Raw genomic sequence first — 12,320 nt, 5'->3', positions numbered from 1 at the left:
ATGCAAGAGATTTCTGTGCATTAATTTTGTATCCTGCTACTTTACCAAATTCATTGATTAGCTCTAGTAGTTTTCTGGTGACATTTTTAGGATTCTCTATGTATAGTATCATGTCATCTGCAAACAGTGAACAGTTTTACTGCTTCTTTTCCAATTTGTATTCCTTTTATTTCTTTCTCTTCTCTGATTGCCATGGCTAGGACTTCCAGAACTATGTTGAATAATAGTGGTGAGAGTGGACATCCTTGTCCTGTTCCTGATCTTAGAGGAAATGCTTTCAGTTTTTCACCATTGAGAATGATGTTTGCTGTGGGTTTGTCGTATATGGCCTTTATTATATTGAGGTAGGTTCCCTCTATGCCCACTTTCTGGAGAGCTTTTACCATAAATGTGTGCTGAATTTTGTCAAAAGCTTTTTCTGCATCTACTGAGATGATCATATGGTTTTTATTCTTCAATTTGTTAATATCGTGCATCACATTGATTGATTTGCGTATATTGAAGAATCCTTGCATCCCTGGGATAAATCCCACTTGATCATGGTGTATGATCCTTTTAATGTGTTGTTGGCTTCTGTTTGCTAGTATTCTGTTGAGGATTTTTGCATCTATATTCATCAGTGATATTGGTCTGTAATTTTTTTTGTAGTATCTTTGTCTGGTTTGGGTATCAGGGTGATGGTGGCCTCACAGAATGAGTTTGGGAGTGTTCCTTCCTCTGCAATTTTTTGGAAGAGTTCCAGAAGGATGGGTGTTGGCTCTTCTCTAAATGTTTGATAGAATTAAACTGTGAAGCCATCTGGTCCTGGACTTTTGTTTGTTGGAGGACTTTTAATCACAGTTTCAATTTCATTACTTGTGATTGGTATGTTCATATTTTCTTCCTGGTTCAGTCTTGGAAGGTTATACCTTTCTAAGAATTTGCCTATTTCTTCCAGGTTGTTCACTTTACTGGCATAGAGTTGCTTGTAGTAGTCTCTTAGGATGCTTTGTATTTCTTCAGTGTCTGTTGTAACTTCTCCTTTTTCATTTCTAATTTTATTGATTTGAGTCCTCTCCCTCTTTTTCTTGATGAGTCTGGCTAATGGTTTATCAATTTTTTTTATCATCTCAGAGAACCAGATTTTAGTTTTATTGATCTTTGCTATTGTTTTCTTTGTTTCTATTTCATTTATTTCTGCTCTGATCTTTATGATTTCTTTCCTTATGCTAACTTTGGGAGATGTTTGTTCTTCTTTCTCTAGTTCCTTTAGGTGTAAGGTTAGATTGTTTATTTGCGATTTTTCTTGTTTCTTGAGGTAGGCTTGTATAGCTATAAACTTCCCTTATAGAGCAACTCTTGATGAGAAAATATCAGAAGACTAGAAGAAAAGATCTACAACTAAAGATACAGATGGAACTACAACAAGACAGGTAGGAGGGGCAGAGACATGGTATGGTCCAGACCCATACCCTGGGGTGGGCAACCCACAAATGGGAGAGTAATTACAACTGCAGAGGTTCTCCCTATGAAGCAAGGAATTCAAGCCCCACATTGATCTCCCCAGCCCAGGGGTCCTGCACCAGGAAGAGCAGCCCCCAGAATATTTGGCTTTGAAGGCCAATGGGGCTTATTTTTGGGAGGTCCAGAGGGCTGTAGGAAATAGAGACCACACTCTTAAATGGCGCACATAAAATCTCACACCCTCCAGGACCCAGGGCAGAAGAAGTAATTTGAAAGGAGCCTGAGTAAGACCCATGTGCTGAATTTGGAAAGCCTCCAGGGAGGCAGCAGGCAATTGGAGCTCACCTTGGGGACATAGACACTATTGGCAGTCACTGCTGAAAGCTCATTCTACCACAAAGACACTGGCACTAACAAGCACAATTTTGGAATCCTCCCTATAGTGTATTAGCACCAGGACCTGGCCCTGCCCACCAGCCTGTTAGCACCAGTACTGGGACACCTCAGGCCAAGCAACTAGGCAGACAGGTACTTAGCCCTGCCCATCAGCACGCTGATACCAGCTTTGGGACCCCTGGGCCCTGCAGCAAGAGACCCTGGGACCTGGCTCTGCCCAACAGTATGCCAGCACTAACCCCAAGACCAGCCTCATCCACCAGCGGGAAGCAGCAGCCCAGGGATCCCTTGGGCCCCGACCTGCCCTCCAGCAGGTGGACACCAGCCCCAGAACCACCGCAGTCCAACAGTCTGCAATGTCAGGACACAGCTCAGCCACCAACAGGCTGCCACCAGCTCCTAGATGTCCTGGACCACTCAGCCAGTCACCCAGGGATCCAGCCCCACATACCAGTAGGGTGACACCAGCTTTAGGACACCAAAGACGCTGCAGCCAGCCATGCTAGGAACCAGATTCACCCACCAGTGGCTGACACTAGATCTGGGACCCCTGGCCCCAAAACCATCCACCCTGGAACACGGCTCTGCCCACCAGCACTAGCCCCAGGACCCCCAAGGGCTCTGTAGCCAGCTGCCTCATGACTTAGACCAGAACACAAGAGGCTGGCCTCCTCCACATCAGGCAGGGCTTGGCAACCAACTGGGCCAGAGACCAGCCACAGTAGTCAGCCCTCCATAACAGAAGTACCCACAAAGCCCACAGAAGGGACACCCCCAGAGCACACAGGTCTGGTGACCAGAGAAAAGTGTGCTGCTGGAACATATAGAATGTCTCCTACAAAAGGCCACTTCTCCAAGGTCAGGAAATATAACCAACCAACCAAATACATCAAAATAAAAATAGCAGACTTCCCTGGTGGTGCAGTGGTTAAGAATCCACCTGCCAAAGCAGGGTACATGGGTTTGAGCCCTGGTCTGGGAAGATCCCACATGCTACAGAGCAACTAAACCCATGCACCACAACTACTAAGCCTGCGCTCTAGAGTCCACCAGCCACAACTACTGAGCCCCTGAAGCCACCACAATGAGAAGCCCACGCACCACAATGAAGGGTAGCTCCTGCTCGCTGCAACTAGAGAAAGCCCACAGGCAACAACAAAGACCCAACATAGCCAAAATAAATAAATAGAGAAATAGATAAATAAATAAAATTAATTTAAAATATAGCAAATTAGGCAAAATAAGGTGACAGAGGGTTACGTACCAAATGCAGGAACAAGATAAAACACCAGAAGACCTAAGTGAAGTGGAGATAAGCAAGCTACCCAATAAAGAGTTCAAGGTAATTATCGTAATGATGTTCAAAGAATTCAGGACAAAAATGGATGAAGAGAGTGAGAAGTTAGAAGTTTTAACAAAGAGTTTGAAAATATAAAGAACCAAACTGATAAAGAATATAACAGGTGAAGTGAAAAATACACCAGAAGGAATCAACAACAGATTAGATGATATAGAGGAAGGGATGCGTGAGCTGGAAGACAGAGTAGTGGGTCACTGAAGCTGAACAGAAAAAAGAATAAAAAGAAATGAGGACAATTAAGAGACTTCTGGGACAACATCAAGTGCACTAATATTTGCATTGTAGTGGTCCCAGAAGGAGAAGAGAGAGAAAGGGGCAGAGAATATAATTAAAGACATAGTAGCTGAAAAATTCCCTAATCTGAGAAAGGAAACAGACATCCAGGTCCACAAATCACAGAGAGTCCCAAATAGGATCAACCCAAAGGAGAACACACCAAGACACATTGTACAGTAAGTCCCCTACATATGAACCTTCAAGTTGCAAACTTTCAAAGATACAAACGTGCGTTTGCATGTCCAATCATGTAAGTTAGTTCATATGTATGGCGTACATTGTCACATGCATGCATCCTCTACAAGTGGTTGTGTTTTGTATACTTTACTGTACAGTACTGTAGAGAGTACAGTATCTTTATTTCAAGCCCAGGATGTCCGGAAGCAAGCATAAAAGCAGCAGTATATAGCCGACTGTGTTAGTTGGTACCTAAGCTAACTTTGTTGGACTTACAAATAAACTGGACTTATGAATGAGCTCTTGGAATATAACTCATTCAGGGGATTTACTGTAACTAAAATGGCAAAAATTGAAGATAAAGAGAGAACATTAAAATCAGTAAGGGAAAAGCAACAAGTTACTTACAAGGGAAGTCTCATAAGGTTATCAGCTGACTTTTCAGCAGAAACTCTCCAGGCCAGAAGGGAGTAGCATGATATACTAAAAGTAATGAAAGGGAAAAATATACAACCAAGAATACTCTACCTAGCAAGACTTTCATTCAGATTTGATGGAGAGATCAAAAATTTTACAGATAAGTAAAAGCTAAGAGAGTTCAGCACCACCAATTGAGCTTTACAAGAAATGTTAAAGGGAATTCTCTAAGCAAAGAAGAAAAGCCCACAGCTGTAAATGTGAAAATTACAAAAGAAAAAATTTCATTGGTAAAGGCAGTAATACTGTAAAGGTAGTAGATCAACCAATTATAAAGCTAGTAGGAAGATTAAAATATCCCTGATGAGTATTTAAGGGATACACAAAATAAAAATACATAAAATATGATGTCAAAACAGTAAATGTGGCGGGGTGTAAAAATGCAGGGTTGTTAAAATGTGTTTGAACTTAAGAAATCAGCAACATAAAATAATCACGTTAAAAAAAAAATGTATCATGGTAACCACAAACCAAAATCCAGGATAGATACACACACAAGAAAGAGAAAGGAATCCAAACATAACACCAAAGATAGTCATCAAATCATAAGGAAACGGAGCAAAAGAAGAAGAAAGGAACAAAAGAGAACTAGAAAAACAACTCAAAAACAATTTTTAAAAATGGCAGTAAGTCCATACCTATCAATAATTGCTTTAAGTGTAAATGGACTAAATGGTCCAATCAAAAGACACAGAATGGTTGAATGGATACAAAAACAAGACCCATGTATATGCTGCCTAAAAGACACTCACTTTGGATCTAGAGACACACACAGACTGAAAATGAGGGGATTGAAAAAGGTTTTCCATGCAAATGGAAATAAAAAGAAAGCTGGATAGCACTTACCTTATACAAAATAGACTTCAAAACAAAGATTGTAACAAGGGACAAAGAAGGACATTACATAATGATCAAGGGATCAATCTAAGAAGATATAACAATTGTAAATGTATATGCACCCAACATAGGAGCACCTAAGTACATAAAGCAATTATTAACAGACATAAAGGGAGAAATTGACAGTAATACAGTAATAGTAGGGGACTTTAATGCCCCACTTACATCAATGGACAGATCATCCAGACAGAAAATCCATAAGGAAACACTGGCCTTAAATGACACATTAGATCAAATGGACTTAATAGATATATATAGAACATTCACTCGAAAATCAGCAGAATACACATTCTTTTCGCGTGCACATGGATCACTGTCCAGGATAGATCACATGCTAGGCCACAAAACAAGTCTTAGTAAATTTAAGAAAATTGAAATCATACTAAGCATCTTTTCTGACCATAATGCTATGGGACTAGAAATCAACTACAAGAAAAAAGCTGTAAAAAATACTACATGTGAAGGCTAAACAATACGCCACTGAACAACCAATGGAACACTGAAGAAATAAAAAAATACCTGGAGACAAATAAAAATAAAAACACAATGATCCAAAATCTAAGGAATGCAACAAAGCAGTTCTAAGAGGTAACCATAAAAGCCTACCTCAGGAAACAAGAAAAAAATCTCAAAGAAAAAAACCCTAACGTTTTTTAAAGGAACTAGAAAAAGAACAAACAAAACCCCAAATTAGCAGAAGGAAAGAAATCCTAAAGATCAGAGCAGAAATAAATTGAGATTAATAAAACAAGAGAAAAAAATGAATGAAATTAAGAGATGTTTCATTGAAAAGATAGGGCTTCCCTGGTGGCACAGTGGTTGAGAGTCCGCCTGCCGATGTAGGGGACATGGGTTCGTGCCCCAGTCTGGGAAGATCTCACATGCTGCGGAGCGGCTGGGCCCGTGAGCCATGGCCGCTGAGCCTGCACGTCCGGAGCCTGTGCTCCACAACAGGAGAGGCCACAACAGTGAGAGGCCCGCATACCACAAAAAAAAAAAAGAAAAGATAAACAAAATTGATAAACTTCTATCTAAGCTCATCTAGAAAAATGAAAGAGGGCCCAAATCAATAAAATGAGAAATGAAAAAGGAGAAGTTACAGCCAAAACCACAGAAATACAAAGGCTCATGAGATTACTATGAACAGTTATATGCCAATAAAATGGACAGCTTAGGTGAAATGGACGAATTCCTAGAAATGTACAATCTCCCAAGATTGAACCAGGAAGAAATAGAAAATATGAACAGACCAATTACCAGTAATGAAGTTGAATTAGTAATTTAAAAAACTCCCAACAAAGTCCAGGACCAGATAACTTCACAGATGAATTCTACCAAACATTTGGAGAACAGTTAACACCTATCCTCAAACTACTCCAAAAAATTGCAGAGGAAGAAATGCATCCAAACTCATTGTACATGGCCAGCATTACCATGCCCCCAAAACCAAACAAAGATATCACACACAAAAAGGAAAATTACAGGCCAATATCACTAATAAATATAGATGCAAAAATCCTCAACAAAATATTGGCAAACTGAATTCAACAATACACAGAAAAAGGATCATACACCATGATCAATGGGATTTATCCCAGGGTTGCAAGGATGTCTTAATACCCACAAATCAATGTGCTACATCACAGTAACAAATTGAAGAATAATAATCATATGATAATCTCAATGGATGCAGAAAAAACTTTTGACAAAATTCAACATCCATTTGTGATAAAACTCTTAACAAAGTGAGTATAGAGGGAACATACTTCAACATAACAATGGTCATATGTGATAAGCTTGCAGCTAACATCATTCTCAATGGTGAAAAGCTGAAAGCATTTCCTCTAAGAATAAGTATCCACTCTTGCCACTTTTTAAACCATAGTACCGGAAGGGCTAGCTACAGCAATCAGACAAGAAATAAAAGGAATTCAAATTGGAAAGCAAGAAGTAAAACTGTCACTATTTGTAGAAGACGTGGTACCATACACAGAAAATCCCAAAGACACCACCAAAAAACTACTACAACCTATCAATGAATTTTGTAAAGTTACAAGATATGAGATTGAAATACAGAAATCTGTTGCATTTCTATACACTAACAACAAAGTATCAGAAAGAGAAATTAAGAAAACAATCCCATTTACAATTGAATCAAAAAGAATAAAACACTTAGGAATAAATCTAACTACAGAGGTAAAAGACCTGTACTTGGAAAACTATAAGACACTGATAAAAGAAATTGAAGATGACACAAAGAGATAGAAAGATATACTGTGTTCATGGATTGAAAAATTAATATTGTTAAAATGACCACACTACCCAAGGCAATCTTCAGATTCAATGCAATCACTATAAAAATATCCATAACATTTTCACAGAAGTAGAACAAATAGTTCCAAAATTTGTAAGGAAACACAAAAGACCCTGAATAGCTAAAGCAATCTTGAGAAAGAAGAACAAAACTAAAGGTATCATGTTTCCTGATTTCAAACTATACTACAAAGCTAGCTATCAAAACAGCATGGTAGTGGCACAAAACCAGACAATACAGATCAATACAGATAAATGGAACAGAATAGAGAGCCCAGAAATGAGCCCACACTTATATGGACAATTAATCTATGACAAAGGAGACATGAATATATAATGGGGAAAAGGCAGTCACCTCAATAAATAGTGTTAGGAAATCTGGATGGCCACATGCAAAAGAATCAAACTGAATTACTCTCTCACACCATACACACAAGTAAATCCAAAATGTATCAAAGACTTAAATGTAAATGAAACCATAAAACGTATAGAAGAAAACATAGGCAGTAAGCTCTTTGACATTGGTCTTAGTAACAGTCTTCTCAGGTAAGGGAAACAAAAGCAAGAAAAACCCACATGGGACTACGTTTGAAGAGTGAAGGAAATTATCAAAAAAATGAAAAGGCCACCTACTGGATGGGAGAAGATATTTGCAAACAGTATATGTGGTAAGGAGTTACTAGTCAAAATATACCAAGAACTCATACAACTGAACATCAAAAAATAAACAACCTAATCAAAAAACAGGCAGAGGATCTGAGTCAACATTTTTCCAAAGAAGAAATACAGATGGCCAATAGGCACATGAAAAGATGCTCAACATCAATAATCATGAGGGAAATGCAAATCAAAACTACAATGAGATATCATCTCACACCTGTAAGAAGGGCTATTATCAATAAAACAAATAACAAGTGTTAGCAAGGATGTGGAGAAAAGGGATCCCTCATGTATGATGGAAATGTAAATTGGTAAACCACTATAGAAAACAGTATGGAGATCCCTCAAAAATTAAAAATACAACTACCATACAATCCAGAAATTTTAATACTGGATATTTATCCAAAAAACAAAATGAAAACACTAATTTGAATAGATATATGTACCCTATGTTCATTGCAGCATTATTTACTATAGCCAAGATATGGAAACAACTGAAGTGCCCATCAACAGATAAACGGATAAAGAAGATGTGGTATATGTATACAATGAAATATTACTCAGCCATTAAAATAATGAAATCTTGCCATTTGTGACAAGATGGATAACTTTAAGTGAAATATGTCACAGAAAGACAAATATTGTCTGATTTCACTTACTTGTGGAATCCAAAAAGCAAAACAAATGAACAAACATAACAGACCAGAAACAGAGTTATAGAGAACAAACAGGTGGTTGCCAGAGGGGAGGAGGGAGGAAAGAAATACATGAGGAAGATTAAGAGGTACAAATTTCCAGTTGCAAAACAAATGAGTTACAATATGAAAGGTACAGTGTGGGCAATAATGTAATATGTAATATCTTTGTATGGTGACATTTGGTAACTAGACATTGGGGTGATCATTTTGAAATGTATAGAAATACTGAATCACTATGTTCTGTATCAGGAACTAGCAGAGTTGTAGGTCAATTATACTTCAAAAACTAACAAACTGACTCAGAAAAAGAGATCAGATTTATGGTTACTAGAGACAGGAAATAGGGGGGAGGAGGAACTAGATGAAGGCAGTCAAAATGTACAAACTTTCAGTTGTAAGATAAATAGGTATGATGGATGTAATGTTCAACATGATAAGTAAACAACAACACTGCTGTATGCTATATATGAAAGTTGTTGAGAGTAAAACACAAGAGTTCTCACCACAAATAAAATTTTTTTCTATTTCTTTAATTCTATGCCTATATGAGATGATGGATGTTCACTGGACTTATGATAATCATTTCATGATGTATGTAAGTCAAATCAATGTGCTGTACACATTAAACTTATACAGTGTTGTATGTCAATTATATCTCAATTAAACTGGAAGAAAAAATAAAGTCCATCTCTTGTTTAAAAAAAAGTGTTGGGACTGATCTGGTCGTGCAGTGGTTAAGAATCCACCTGTCAATGCAGGGAACATGGGTTCGATCCCTGGTCTGGGAAGATCCCATATGCTGCGGAGCTACTAAGCCCATGCACTACAACTATTGAGCCTGAGCTCTAGAGCCCACAAGCCACAACTACTGAGCCTGCAGACGACAACTACTAAAGCCCTCATGCCCTAGAGCCCACATGCTGCAACTACTGAAGCCTGTGTGCCTAGAGCCTGTGCTCTGCAACAAGAGAAGCCACTGCAATGAGAAGCCCGCACACCATAACAAAGAGTAGGCCCTGCTCACTGCAACTAGAGAAAGCTTGTGCACAGCAGTGAAGGCCCAACACAGCCAAAAATAAATAAAATAAAAAAAAAAAAAACTGTTACCCAACGCTTAGCAGAAATCTGAAAATAGCCTGATAAGGTCTAAAAAGTAAATCATAACTTTTCTCGTTCTTACATGCCATTTTCCTATTGCTACATTGTGCTTGTTTTCTAAGCTACAGCATCAATAATGTTAACTTCCCTGTAACGTTGAAGAGCTTTTCTTATGTAGTGCATACATAACCAGCCAAACCTTCCAATGATCTGACAGCAACGTGAGCTGAGCATCTGATTACAGAGTCAGAATCACTTGGGGGGAAACATGGAGTCAGGGTCCTGCCTTCAAAAGTATAATTACCAAGAGATTGGTTCAAGATGGTGGAGTGGAAGGATGTGCGCTTACTCCCTCTTGCGAGAGCACTGGAATCACAACTAACTGCTGAACAATCATCGGCAGGAAGACACTGGAACTCACCAAAAAAGATACCTCACATCCAAAGACAAAGGAGAAGCTGCAGTGAGATGGTAGGAGGGACGCAATCACAATAAAATCAAATCCCATAACTGCTGGGTGGGTGATTCACAAACTGGAGAACACTTATACCACAGAAGTCCACCCACTGGAGTGAAGGTTCTGAGCCCCACATCAGGCTTCCCAACCTGTGGGTCTGGCAATGGGAGGAGGAACACCTAGAGAATCAGACCTTGATGGCTAGCAGGATTTGATTGCAGGACTTCGACAGGACTGGGGAAAACAGAGACTCTACTCTTGGAGGGCACACACCAAGTAGTGTGTGCATCGGGACACAGGGGAAGGAGTAGTGACCCCATCGGAGACAAAACCAGACCTACTGGCTAGTGTTGGAGGGTCTCCTGCAGAGGCGGGTGGTAGCTGTGGCTCACTGTGGGGACAAGGACACAGGTAACAGAAGTTCTGGGAAGTACTCCTTGGCGTGAGCCCTCCCAGAGTCTGCCATTAGCCCCACCAAAGAGCAGAGTAGGCTTCAGTGCTGGGTCGCCTGAGGGCAAACAACCAACACGGAAGGAACCTAGCCCCACCCATCAGCAGACAAGTGGATTAAAGTTTAACTGAGCTCTGCCCACCACAGCAACACCCAGCTCTACCTATCACCACTCCCTCCCATCAGGAAGCTTGCACAAGCCTCATAGATAGCCTCATCCACCAGAGGGCAGACAAGAGAAGCAAGAACTACAATCCTGCAGCCTGTGGAAGGAAAATCACATTCACAGAAAGACAGACAAGATGAAAAGTCAGAGGGCTAGGTACTAGAGAAGGAACAGGATAAAACCACAGAAAAACAACTAAATGAAGTGGATATAGGCAAACTTCCAGAAAAAGAATTCAGAATAATGATAGTGAAGATGATCCAGGACCTCATCCTGGAAAAATAATGGAGGCAAAGATCGAGAAGATGCAAGAAATGTTTAACAAAGACCTAGAAGAATTAAAGAACAAGCAAACAGAGATGAACAATACAATAACTGAAATGAAAAATACACTAGAAGGAATTAATAGCAGAACAACTGGGGCAGAAGAATGGATAAGTGACCTGGAAGACAGAACGGTGGAATTCACTGCCACAGAACAGAATAAAGAAAACAGGATGAAAAGAAATGAAGATAGCCAAGGAGAGAAAGTGGCAAGGTGTGGTGGTGGTGGTGTGATGAATTGTGAGACTGGGATTAACATGTATACACTGATGTGTATAAAATGGATGATTAATAAGAAAAATAAATAAACATGCACAGGTTAAAAAAATAATAATAAAAAAAGAAATACAGACAGCCTAAGAGACTTCTGGGACAACATTAAATGCAACAACATTCGCATTATAGGGGTCCGAAAGGAGAGAGAAGAAGAGACCTGAGAAAATATTTGAAGAGATTATAGTCGAAAACCTCCCTAAAATGGGAAAGGAAATAGCCACCCAAGTTCAGGAATCACAGAGAGCCCCAGGCAGGATAAACCCAGGAGAAACATGCAGAGACAGATAGTAATCAGATTGACAAAAATTAAAGACAAAGAAAAATTACTGAAAGTAACAATGGAAACATGACACATAACATACAAGTGAACTCCCATAAGGTTTAACAACTGAATTCTCAGCAGAAACTCTACAAACTAGAAGGGAGTGGCACAATATATTTAAAGTGATGAAAGGGAGGAAGCTACAACCAAGATTACTCTACCCAGCAAGAATCTCATTCAGATTCAATGGAGAAATCAAAAGCTTTACAGACAAGCAAAAGCTAAGAGAATTCAGCACCACCAAACCAGCTCTACAACAAATGCTAAAGGAATTTCTCTAAGTGGGAAACACAAGAGAAGAAAAGGTCCTACAAAAACAAACCCATAACAATTAAGAAAATAATAATAGGAACAACATATCGATAATTACCTTAAACATGAGCAGATTAAATGCTCCAACCAAAAGACACAGGCTCGCTGAATGGATCAAAAACAAGACCCATATATATGCTGTCTATAAGAGACCCACTTCAGACCTAGGGACACACACAGACTGAAAGTGAGGGGATGGGAAAAGATATTCCATGCA

This window comes from Phocoena sinus, chromosome 4 (assembly GCF_008692025.1).
Source record: "Phocoena sinus isolate mPhoSin1 chromosome 4, mPhoSin1.pri, whole genome shotgun sequence".
Taxonomy (NCBI): domain Eukaryota; kingdom Metazoa; phylum Chordata; class Mammalia; order Artiodactyla; family Phocoenidae; genus Phocoena; species Phocoena sinus.
Note: the sequence above shows the minus strand (reverse complement) of the source record.